Source organism: Pelobates fuscus, chromosome 11, assembly GCF_036172605.1.
Source record: "Pelobates fuscus isolate aPelFus1 chromosome 11, aPelFus1.pri, whole genome shotgun sequence".
NCBI lineage: Eukaryota > Metazoa > Chordata > Amphibia > Anura > Pelobatidae > Pelobates > Pelobates fuscus.
The window spans coordinates 48,838,846-48,852,252 of NC_086327.1; positions in this window are offsets into that span (position 1 = coordinate 48,838,846).

The window sequence follows — 13,407 nt, forward strand, 5'->3', positions numbered from 1 at the left end:
GACATACACACACAGACATACTGACACACACACACACACAGACATACTGACACACACACACACAGACATACTGACACACACACACAGAGATACTGTCATACACACACAGACATACTGACACACACACTCAGACACTGACATACACACACACAGACATACTGACACACACACACACACATACTGACACACACAGACACTGACATACACACACAGACATACTGACACACACAAACATACTGACACACACACAGACACTGACATACACACACAGACATACTGACATGCACACACACAAACATACTGACATACACACACACAAATATACTGACACACACACAAATATACTGACATACACACACAAACATACTGACATACACACACATACATACTGACACACACAGACATACTGACATACACACACAGACATACTGACACACACACACACACACACACACACACACACACACACACAGACATACTGACATACACACACAGACATACTGACACACACACACACACAGACATACTGACATACACACACAGACATACTGACACACACACACACACAGACATACTGACACACACACACACACAGACATACTGACACACACACACAGAGATACTGTCATACACACACAGACATACTGACACACACACTCAGACACTGACATACACACACACAGACATACTGACACACACACACACACATACTGACACACACAGACACTGACATACACACACAGACATACTGACACACACAAACATACTGACACACACACAGACACTGACATACACACACAGACATACTGACGTACACACACACAGACATACTGACGTACACACACAGACACTGACATAGACACACAGACATACTGACATACACACACAGACATACTGACACACACAGACACTGACATACACACACAGACACTGACATACACACACAGACATACTGACATACACAAACATACTGACACACACAGACATACTACTGACACACACACACACACACACACACATTTAGCCACCCTCCAGGTTCTTACCTTTTCCTGGAGGGTGGTTTCCCTGGGGTCCAGTGGCAGGCTGAGGCAGATGGGAGTTCTCCTCTGGAACTTCCCTCCCGCGCGGCTATTATCTCCGGTGGGAGGAAGTGACGCGCGGCACTCACTTCCTCCCAGCCGGTACAGGAAGGGGTCCAGTCGCGCTGTTTAAGCGTCACAGCGCCCGACCGGGCCCCTGCACACACATGCTTACCGGGTGGCCCGGGTGCATGGGCCACCCAGGGGGGATCCTTAGTTGGCGGGCCGGTGCGGCTCTGTGCAGCCGCACTGCCGGGTAAATGGGGGCTGCTCAAATCGCGGGGCCCACGGGGCAGCTGCTCTGGGGCCCCCCAGGAGCAACTGGGCCCGGGGCAGCTGCCCCGTTTGCCCCGCGCTAAAGACGACCCTGTGTGTAGTGGATGTAGTGCCCGTGTAGTGGATGTAGTGTCTGCGTAAGGGATGTAGTGTTTGTAGATGTAGTAGTGGCTGTGTAGTGTAGTCCAAACTTTTTAGGTTCAAGGCACTCTTATTATTTAAATAATTTTCCAAGGCGCCCAAGTAAAAGAATTACTAGGTTGCATATCCGCAAAGCACTGCGACATAATTGGAGCTATAATATAATGTATAGTGTTGTAGCCCTGTGTGTAGTGGATGTAGTGCCCGTGTAGTGGATGTAGTGTCTGCGTAAGGGATGTAGTGTTTGTAGATGTAGTAGTGGCTGTGTAGTGTAGTCCAAACTTTTTAGGTTCAAGGCACTCTTAATATTTAAATAATTTTCCAAGGCGCCTAAGTAAAAAAATTACTAGGTTGCATATCCGCAAAGCACTGCGACATAATTGGAGCTATAATATAATGTATAGTGTTGGTGTTTTGATTGAAAGTGTGCTTGTATATAATTTTTGTGTTTTAATACAGGGTGTGTTTGTATTTAATGTTTGCGTTTGATTGCAGGGTTGTATTTAAATGTATTGTTCACTTGTAAATGCTGTGGCAGTGCGGAGTATGGCGGAAACATATGGAAGACTGTGAATGGCTAGGCTGTGGCGTGCAGGCTTTGGGGGGGGGCAGTATGTGGTAGGTTGTGGGGTACAGGCTTTTGGGGGAGCAGGTTTTTGCGGTGCAGGCTGTGGGGAGGCTGTGACAAGCTTCCCCACATTGGCATACCTTTTCCCTGGTGGTCCAGTGGGATCTCTATCCAGTCTGTAGCTCACAAGCTCCAGTCAGAGCATTGTCGTGGTAACCTGTGGCAATGCTCTGTGAGTTCGCGAGACCTCCATTACATGGTCTGCAGCTCACACCTGGCGGAGCTGCAGACCAGGGCCTCTCACTGGGCAGACTGAGTGGAGGGGCCCCGCACCCACCGGCATACAGGGCATGCCGTCGAGCCCTCGGTCACTGACATATGGTCAAGGTCATATTATTATGCAGTAGAGGCGGCTCGGGCCCCTAACGGCTGGGCAGGCAAAATGTTGGCCCTGTTAAAGTGCCGCCTGGGGCTATGGCCCCAGTCTGCCCTATGGAAGGGCCGGCCCTGCAGGCAGCAATTCTCTGAATTCTCTGTGTGGGAGTAGGAATACAGAGCAGAACTCCGCCTCCCATGAATTACTCTGCTCCTGCACCAGGAAACTGGCAGTCAGAAGTCAGTACACCAGGTTTGTTTCCCACTGTGCACTCACTGTCTCAGACTCTTACAGAAGGGAAGACACTGCAGGTAGCACTCAGCTGGGTCTTCATCTCCGAGTTGAGAGGAGCCTCCTGGCACCTTCTAGTCCCTAAAACAAATTGTCTGTCAGTATAACTTGCAAGCTGTATTGGCCCCAGTGCGCCACCTTTGTCATGGCGCCCTGTGCCACAAACCCCTAAGAGGGTTATTAACCTCCTGCTCCCCTGCCTTCTATGGGGTCATTAGCTTAGCACTGCATTTTGAAGCAGCATAAAACCTATATTGTGGTATTTACTGAGAAAAAAGGTAAAAAAAACAAAACAACTTGTGCTGTTACTGATACATTGAATAGATAAATTATAATTTAAAAAAAAGTATTTTACTCACTTCTTTGCTATGAGACATGAATGTGACACTGGGAAATTAATTAAGTGCAGGCATTGTGGAAGCAATTAGTGATTTAAGAAATGAACCACAGAGTGATACTGTGTCAGACAAACAAAAATAGGAAATAACTGGAGTAAAGGTAGCATCTTTAATAACTGAGAGAAGAGGCTTTAAAAAAATCACCCTAGAACACGCTAACCTTGGCAATGGCATCCTTGTGTTTATTAACTTATTTCCCATAATTCTCTGCCAGTCTTTAGGCTGACTGAGTATCAGGGGAAATGTACTTCAGAAGCATATGAATAGACATCATTGCCCTAGAATGTAACTACTTTGTTATCTCTTTGCCTCTAAAGCATGAGGAATTCAAAGTGAGTTTAACATTTTTGAAAAAAATAGCTGAAGATATTTATTTATTTATTTAAATTTTATTCAGGTTTTTTGGCCTAAAATTTGGAATTCCGTTTGAATTGATTCTGAATTCCTACCAGTTCACACTATATTGAATAACCTGGCCAGATGTCAAGTCAGGTAGAAAGGACTGTATTAACATATGAGCTGATCATACAGACCTTTTCACTGTAATAGGCCCAAGAGGAAATAAAAGGAACACTGATACAAACCCTGTCTTCTTCTGTTGAAGGATAATCTAGATGTGAAACCGCATGCCCACTATGCCTAGCGGAAGATCATCACAAACATTTGCTATACTGCTGCAATTTCTGAAATTTACACATTTAATGAATTAATTGGATTAGAACATGTGATCTAACAGCAAACATTTAAGAGGATTCTGATAGTGTTCACCTACTGATCCATCTTCATCTGCAACAGAACCTTTCAAAAAGTGTCTTCATTGTGTTACAAACTGTTATGAATTGACTAGGGCAGCGTTTCCCAGATGGTGTTCCACAGAACCCTGGGATTCCGCGAGAACACAAATGGGGTTCCGTCACAATTTTGTGAAACAAAATGGTTGACACGATAATTGAGGCAGGAGGCGAGGGAGCTGAGCAGCGGCCATTATCGCGGGGTGCGCACAGCAGTGATGCTGGAGCCGGAATATGACGTCACTAAGAGGGAGAGATTTTGATACTCTATGTCAAAGGGTTCCATGGGAAAAATTTATTGGGAAACCCTGGACTAGGGGATTCATATTTTGTAATGTATGTGTGTATATATATATATATATATATATATATATATATATATAGCATAGAAAACCTGGAATATTCTAAATAGAAAACCTGGAATATTCTCAAACTCATTAGTTCTTAAAACTTGCATTTGCAATAGTTTCTTGCTTGGTAAATAACCCTAAAAGAAGAGAGTCTATTCACTAGAATGCTAAGCTTACAATTACAAAATGGGTTAATGTAATTTATTTAGATATTGGTTCAATTCAGTGCAGTTATTTTAGCAGACCACAGGTTAAGATATTTAAAGGGGATTTCCAAACATCACAACTATTACAATTGATTATAGTGGTTATGGTAAAATTAAGCAAATATTGTGCATCCTTGTACCTCATCCTTCTTTGTCCTAACGAAACACAATTCTTAACCCCTTAAGGACACATGACATGTGTGACACGTCATGATTCCCTTTTATTCCAGAAGTTTGGTCCTTAAGGGGTTAAACTGCTAATACTTTTAATACCCTAAAATGTCACTAGGATTCTAAGAAGACTGATATGTTAATGGTAAGAATACAAATGCCACTGTTTGATATTTGCCATTACGATCTCCTTTAAATAGTCAAACATAATAACGTTACAATAGAAGCAAATTACCAAGCAGCAACCCATTTATGGCTTTATACAGTTGTGTTGGTTTACACAATACACATTCGTGTCCTTATATATATAAATTATACTTTCAAATCAATGGTACGTCCTAATTCAAAGAACAAATTTAGCTTCAAGATTCTTAGACTAGCATGTCCGTAACGTCCTTTTCACCCCAGAGGCAAATGTTTTTTTAGGCATTTGTATGCTGCAACTGGTAACTCTAAGTCTAAAGTAGCCGAATAACCTGCAGTTGCAACCCTAAAGTCAGTAAGACCCAGAAGTAGTAGTGTCATGTTTGTAAAGCGTGGCTTTTCCAAAAACAAACAGAGTGCCTTTATCAGCAACAGAAAAAGTACAATTTGTCCTTCCAGACTCCCACCAAGAAGCAACTGAGGAAGAGATGAGAAGAATCTAGTTTGTAGTTGCCATCATAATCAACCTTTATGAAAGAGGTAGAGCAGAGCACCGAAGTAATGTCCCCAGTGTTTGGTCTTGGTGGTGGTGTTGGTGGGGATGAATCTGATTATATCATTTTTTTTCCCTAACCACTGCAGAAATAGTACATTTACCTCTGATCCAGGAGGAACTTGACTATGAACAGATTAATTACACCTTGTCCAAGTCCATCTCTATCTGTTTTTGAATCATCATCCAATTGAGACAGTTATAACAACATCTGCTACAAGTACCTCAAGTAGCTCACCCTCTGTCATTATTACCATCACCCTTTACTTTAAATTAAATGAACACTATTTACTCCCTAAATTAAATAGCAATACAGATGTGGAACCCTTTTCTCACTGTGCCTAGAGAGTCATCGGCCTCACCAAACTGATGGCATCCACCAAGGTTAACATGATGGAAACAATGAAAAGCTTTTCATTAGCTTCACAGTGGTAAATTACGAGTAGGATTTTCTATATTTACTGATCCAGCCTATCGCTTGAGATCACCCTAACAAATTAACATTTGCTATTCTGCTGCAATTTCAGCAGTTCACACATTGAATGAATTAATTGGATTAGTAATGAGAAATGAGAAAAGGAATGTAAAACAAGGATTAGTTAGATTAAAAACAAAAGAGGGGGGGCGGAGCCTGACCGCTGATCAGATCAGATGTGCTTCGTCTGAGCTTCCGCATCTGAGCTAACTAAGAGCCACAAGCAGACACTGACCCATATCAATGACCAAAATACTCACCAGCCGACGGTATACACAGAGATACCATATAAGACCCGGCACGGCATTAAAAAAACTTGATCGAGGTCTGAGACTTACCGGAACTTGAGCTGGGAAGAGATGGCCACTCTCCCAGTTCTCCGATCGATGACTCACTGCCCCCCCCGGACCGGTGGGAGTTATCCAAATTCCCGCCGACTTGAGCTGCCACAGCGTAACCTGTCCCACAGAACCCTGTACCACTCCTGAGCTGATCGGGAGCGGAGGGAAACAAGATGGTGGACGCACAATGTTCCTCTACATGGTTCCTGATATCATCGCAGCATGACACAGCGGGGCCCCAGCACAATGGCATACTCTGGATGTGATACTCAACAGATTCTGGGTGCAGCTGACAGAACGAGCATGGCACATACCGGCCCTAGAACTACTACCAATGGGTTCATGGCATTGGGTTCACCCTGAGCCTGATGGGGCACCCCGCCTCCGCAGCGCTACACTGCTCCCCAATACAGACTGAGCCCACTATTGAGAAGCGACCCCCGCAGGAGCATCGAATGGATGACCGGAGTAGCGGCCAGAGGAGCTAGCTTGGTTTCCCACAGTCCGCAACCATATTCACCACACAGGACTCTGTTCCAAGATATATTGTGGACGGCGCTGAATCTGACGCCACTTCTTCGCAACCTGTCCAGTGATCTCACCACAATGTGTGTAATGTGTTACTTTGCCAGTACACCAGGTCTGCTATCCTGCACTCTCTTACTCTACCATACATGAACTCTCACAGGATACACCACACACTAGACTCACTACACTACCTGGACAGGTTGACTTTGCTTAACATAAGCTTGCTCTTATCATTATATCCCAATCTGATTTCAGTTAGCATAACCAATACTTTTCTGCTTAACGATAATGCTCTAATGACATACCTATCTACGCTTGTTTCTATTATAAAAAATGTGTGCATGTGTCTCATATTCCCCACATGTAATGCGTGTTGGAATGCCTGAGGACTGTTGTTGTGGCACTTCAAGCCTCCTTATGCACTGAAAAAATACCAAAATAAAAAAAGGAAGGTATGTAGAAGAAGAAGGTCTAGCTGACATAGTCTTAAATTAGAGGGACAAATTTTTAAAAATAATATCAAGAAGTATTACTTTACTGAGGGGGTAGTGGATTCATGGAATAGCCTTCCAGCTTAAGTGGTAGAGGTTTACACAGTGAAGGATTTTAAGCATGCGTTGGATAGACATAAGGCTATCCTAGCTATAAGATAAGGCCAGGGACTGATGAAAGTATTTAGAAAATTGGGCAGACTAGATGGGCCGAATGGTTTTTATCTGCTGTCACATTCTATGTTTCTATGTTTCTAGTACACTTGATCTTACAGGCATGGAAAGTATACAATAAACTTTAGCAAGCATCTAATTGGATTCAGACCACTGGCGGGACAATTCCCCCCTCTCCCCCCCCCAGGCTCTCCCTTGCTGGCTAATGCAGGGCTGGCACTGTCCAAGCGCCAGCCCTGCAAGGTGCCTTCACGGACTGGAGGGGAGGTCAGCCCTGGCAGGGGAGGGAGAGAGGCCTCAGCTTGCAGCTCCTCCGGGTCCTTCTATCACCACGGCAATGCTCCGGATCTTGTGAGCGTGAACTCTAGCCCTGGAACTGCAGGCTAAAGTTCACTCTCACCACTGGTACCACCAGGGAGTCCCCACGGACCACCAGGGATTGAGAAATGTCCCCCCTCCCTTCTTACATTTCTTTTTTTTATAAAAAAAAGCCCCCCTACCCTCCTCACCACACATTCACACACTGCCCCCCCTACACACATTGCCCCCACATACACACACTGCCCCACATACACTGCCCCACACACATACACACACACACATTGCCCCCATACACACACTACCCACCACACACACATGCACTGTCCCTCCATACACAGACTTCCCCCACATACACACACACTGCCCCCACACATACATACACTGCCCCCATACACATACTTCTCCCACATACTCACACACTGCCCCACACACACATACACTGCCCCACACACACATACACTCTCCACCCATACACACACTGCCCCACAGACACAGTCCCCCATAAACGCATTGCCCCATACACACATACACAGACCCCATACACACACTGCCCCCACACACACATACACTGCCCCTTCATACACACAATGCCCCCCCACACATACACTGTACCCCCATACACACTGCCCCCACACACCAAAAACATTCACACATTGCTCCCCATCAACACATTGCCCCACACACACACATACACTGCCCCCCATACACACATTGCCCCACACACACATACACAGCCCCCCCATACACACATTGCCCCACACACACACACTGCCCCCCATTCACACATTGTCCCACACTCCCTACACATTCACACACTACACCCCCCCCTCCCACACACACACACTGCACCACTCACACACACCACTGCTCCTATGCCCTACTACAGCCCCATATCCCAACAGACCCCAGGTAAGTTGTCAAACTTTTCTTAAACGGTTTGATTATTTACTCTGGGATGGGGTCCAGGCACTCCTGGCACCATAACCACTACACAGAGCTGTAGTGGTTATTGTGCATGGAGTATTTCTTTAAATACTCCCGATCACGCTCTTGATCCGCCACTGATTCAGACCGAGTTCACCTACTGATCCATCTTCATCTGGAACGGAACCTTTAAAAGTGTCTTCACAGTGCTACAAACTGTTATAAATTTAGATTTTGTATTTTTGTGCTAAAATAGAAAAAATTGAAAATTCTCCAACTCAGTAGTTCTTAAAACTTGCATTTGCAATAGTGTTGTGACAACTTCCACAGTAAACGATGATAATCCACCTGCATCTTCAGATGCAAAGTGAAGGGTTGAGGCTAATGTGTTAAGTTGAGGCAAAGTTTGGGATCACTCTGACTGCCACAAAGAAGGGACATTTGTAAACTGCAAAATGTGCGGTAAGGAAGCGAATAGAGGGAGAGTGGTGGATCAACTTACTAGTGCCAGTATGAACCTACATCTGAAAACTCAGAACAAGTCTGTATTACTGGGGTAAGAGCAGAAAATGCAGGTCCACTTGTGTAACTGATTCTCACCACTTTCACAAGCTTTTCCTCCTCCCCCTACTTAAGAGCAGGGTGGTGTCGACGATTATGCCAGCAACTGGTACGGGCTGGTTGGACGAGGACAAATGAACTTATCAACATCAGGTGAATAAAAAAAAACGTTTCTCTTGCCTAGCTAATTCCAGTGCCACTTACAACAACTTTAAGTTATAGAGATAGCCTGCTTCATTCATCCTAGTGTTACACTGTTGTTTATGTCTAGTGGAGTGAACTTGTACTGCTAGTCACTGACACTTCCAAAATCCTTTATTTAAATTTGTTTTTCTCAGTGTGTTTATTCCAGTGTGTGCTTGCATATGTGTGTGAGCATAGTGCAGTGCACTGTGAGCTGGGTGCAGTGTAGTGTTTCAAACACAATAACATTACAGTATTAGTTAATCCTCCAAGCAACAACCCATTTTTTAACACAAACATAGGCAGGATGAAAGCAAAACACCAGAATCACCTCCTCCACTACTATTATATTTAGGCATAGCAGGGTGGATGTTGAGGATAGTTCCAGTAGTCAACAAGTCAACAGAGGCAGTTGGATAAGGGAACTCCCTATCATCCCAGGGGTGTGTCCACCAGACCACTCAAACTTTTGTTGGATTCCATTCTAAGGCCATCTCAAAACAGCAGCCTAACAAATTCACTCACCTGATTGATCAAATGATCACTGCAGTGGGAGCTTTTTAAGCAGCTGATATAAGCCCTTGGTCCACAATATGTTATTCACTTTCAGCAAGAACTTGTCCCATCTATCACAGGGTCGCATATCAACTTAGAGGAATGGTGAATCCCCCAAACTGAGGTTCTAGATAAACGTATTACTGCACCTTAGAGTAGTCAGACTTAACGTTAATACAGATAAAGACAGAGTCAGAAATAGTCATGAAGCCCATGGAACAACGCAGTAGGAGGAGTGGGCCTTGACAGAGCCAGGAAGTGGGCAGGTGCTAGTGTTTGGGGGTTGGATTAGTTTAATGGAGCTTGGGGGCGGAGACAGGGAGTATAAAGAGCAGCCATTTTAGAATAGGGGCCATTTTAACCAGAGCCTTTCTTACCTGTAAATTGTGTCAGGTCGGCGAGGTTCTTTTCTTTGTCGTTTCTGCAGGATTATGGCGTCGCTAGATGAGATCCTGGATGGTGTTCGGGCAGCTGTGAAGGACAGAGGACTGGATTGGCTTCATCAGCAGTTGGGGACTGCCGGGCCTGCTCCTGCGGTACCGGCCCGTCGACCGGCGAGGAGGACGAGACCACCTCAGCGTTTGAGCCCGGGCGCTGGGCCTGCAGCGCGGCGGAGGAGGAGCCCTTCGGCGGGATGTGGTGTGACCGACGGTCCGGGTGAGGCCCGGTCAACAGAGCCAGGCAGGCGCACGGCTCGCTCCGGTGGGCGCGGCAGCGGCCTGGCGAGGACGGCCGCACAGCGCATGGTGGCGGATGGATCTAAGCCACGCGGTTCCGCGGCTGGCAGGAGGAACGGTCCTGGCGGATCTCGGAAGACGGCCGGGACGGAGGCCAGGCCGGCTGGGAGTCATATGAGCGGCGGCACGAAGCGGACACGTCCCGGTGAGTCAGCCACTAGTGCGAATGCTGGAGGGCAGGGGTGTGATGGTGATGGCGGATGTATGACGGCCCCTCAAGCTGTGGGGGGAGGCCAGGACAGCAGTGTGAGGGCAGGGACGTCTCAGGCTGAGGCAGGTCAGGGAGACAGATGCAGGGACAAGGGGACCTCACAAGAAGCGAGTAGGTCTGGGCACACGGCAGGCTGCCAGGATAGCGGAGATGAATCGGACATGGGGCAGACGGCCGAGGAGAGGCCAGGCTCGGCACTGACAGTTGAGGGACAGGGTGCTCAAACTGCTAAGCTGGTTAGGGATGTCAGCGGTAGGCGGGAGGGCCCATCTGGCCGCTCCCAGGGTCAGCTTCATGACAGGGAGGCCTCGGGGAGTGAGTGGAGAGCAGAACGACGCTTCTCTGGCGTCAGGCGCAGCATTTCGAAGAGCAGAGCAAGGAGTTCAGGGAGCAGGGAAGGATCACCTGCGCGGAGCGGGTGCAGCTTAGCAGGCTCATGTTGCAGGAGGCGTGATTCCAGGGATAGCATGAGGAGGAGTCAGCGGAGAAGATCGGGTTCGCCGGGAGAGAGGCTCAGTGATCGGTGGAGGGGATCATCTCGTGAGGGCAGTCGCCCTGCGAGACGCAGCGTTGCGGAGGAGGATTGGGAGGAACGTAGGGAGGAAAGGCGGGTGAGGAAGGTTCAGGACAGACTACCCAGATTTCCTTCTCCCTACAGGTCTCGGAGCAATACCCCTACGGTCTCGAGGCGAGTCCAGGCGGATGGGAGTCGGCGACAACGGGATTCTCCGGTGCCTGAAAAGGTGGACGGAAGGACAGCGCCTCTGCAGCCAGTTACGGCCAGAGGTTCGAGTGGTGAGTTCTCACACACACGACACCCAGGACAGTTGTTGAATGATTTAAGAACATTTTTAGATTCTTGGTCATGGCGGAGGTGAGTCCGGAGCCGGGGCTGATTTGTCTGGGTTGGAAGGAGGGGGCGAAGAGCGGGAGGTAGGTGATGTCCCGGACGCGGCGCGACAGAATGTGCACGTGTCCTTCGCGGGCCCCCTCGGATGTCATTTAAAAATAGAAGTGAAGGAGAAGATATGGAAAGGTGAGTTTGTGGAGATATTTTCCCTCCTTCCCCTAGAGGAGTTTTTAGACTTGAAGGAGGAGGATAAGAAGGATGCTAAAAAGGAGGAAGAGGAGAAAAGGCGGAGGTATCGCAAGATACCTAAGACCTTTGGGAATTGGTTGAGGGCCTTCTGCATTCTAGCTAGCGTAATCGGGGAGAAGGCGCCGGGGCGTTGCTCAGAACTATTTTGTTATTTGGACGGGATAGGTGACGCGTACCGGACCTACGGAGGTTTGGCTTGGTGGAGGTACGACGAACAATTTCGTCAGCGGCTGGCAGCGAATGCGAGCATGCGGTGGGACCAAATGGACCTGGCGTTATGGATGCGCCTTATGATGGCCCAGAAGGCGGCGCCCTTTCCTGGGGCAGCCGGCACGGCCTCAGGGGCCGGGTCGGCTGGGCAAAAGAAAGGTTTCTGTTGGATGTTCAACGAAGGACATTGCAAATGGGGAAATAACTGCAGGTTCCGGCACGAATGCTCAGGCTGCGGGGGGTCCCACGGTGTCAACCGTTGTTTCAAAAAGGGTAAGTCTGGCGGGGGAAGCAGGCCCGCAGGGGCGGCAGCCACCGCAGCTCCCGTTGGGAGCGTCTCCGGTGAAAATAGACGCGATGTTGCCTTGGCTAAGGCAATACGTTAACAGGGAAGATGCTATTTTCTTGTGGCGGGGTTTTCGGGAAGGGTTCTTTATTCCCTACGTAGTTAGGGGACCTGGTACGTTATGTGGGAATCTTAAGTCAGTGCGGGAACACCCAGAGGTGGTGAGGGACAAGCTAAGTAAGGAAGTGCAACTGGGGAGGATGGCAGGGCCGTTCTCGGCACCGCCATTGCCCGATTTGCGAATATCCCCGTTGGGCGTGGTCCCCAAGAAGGAGGCAGGCAAATTCAGGTTGATTCACCATTTATCGTACCCAAAAGGGGCTTCGGTGAATGATGACATCGACACGGCTCTTAGCTCCGTCTCTTATACGTCATTTGACAAGGCAGTCGAGTTGGTTCGGAGGCTGGGGCATGGTGCACTGATGGCAAAGGTGGATGTGGAAGCGGCATTTCGACTGCTCCCGATACACCCGGACTGCCATCATCTGCTCGGGTGTTGTTTTGAAGGGGAATATTTTGTTGATCTGTGCCTGCCTATGGGGTGTTCGATCTCGTGCGCCTATTTCGAGAAGTTTAGTACCTTCTTGGAGTGGGTTGTGCGGACGGAATCGGCAGAGGGTGCGGTGGTGCATTACCTAGATGATTTTCTTTGCGTGGGCCCGAGGGATTCGGACCGCTGTAAACAGATATTGGACGTGTTTCAGTGGGTGGCGCATAAAGTAGGGGTTCCCTTGGCGGAGGACAAGACGGTGGGGCCTACGACGTGCCTTAGTTTTTTGGGCTTAGAAATTGACTCCTGTAAATGGGAATGCAGGTTACCGGGGGACAAATTGTCACGGCTGCGGGAGCTGGTGGCCACGGTAGGGAGGGCCAAGAAAGTGACACTGCGAGGGCTCCAATCGCTGGT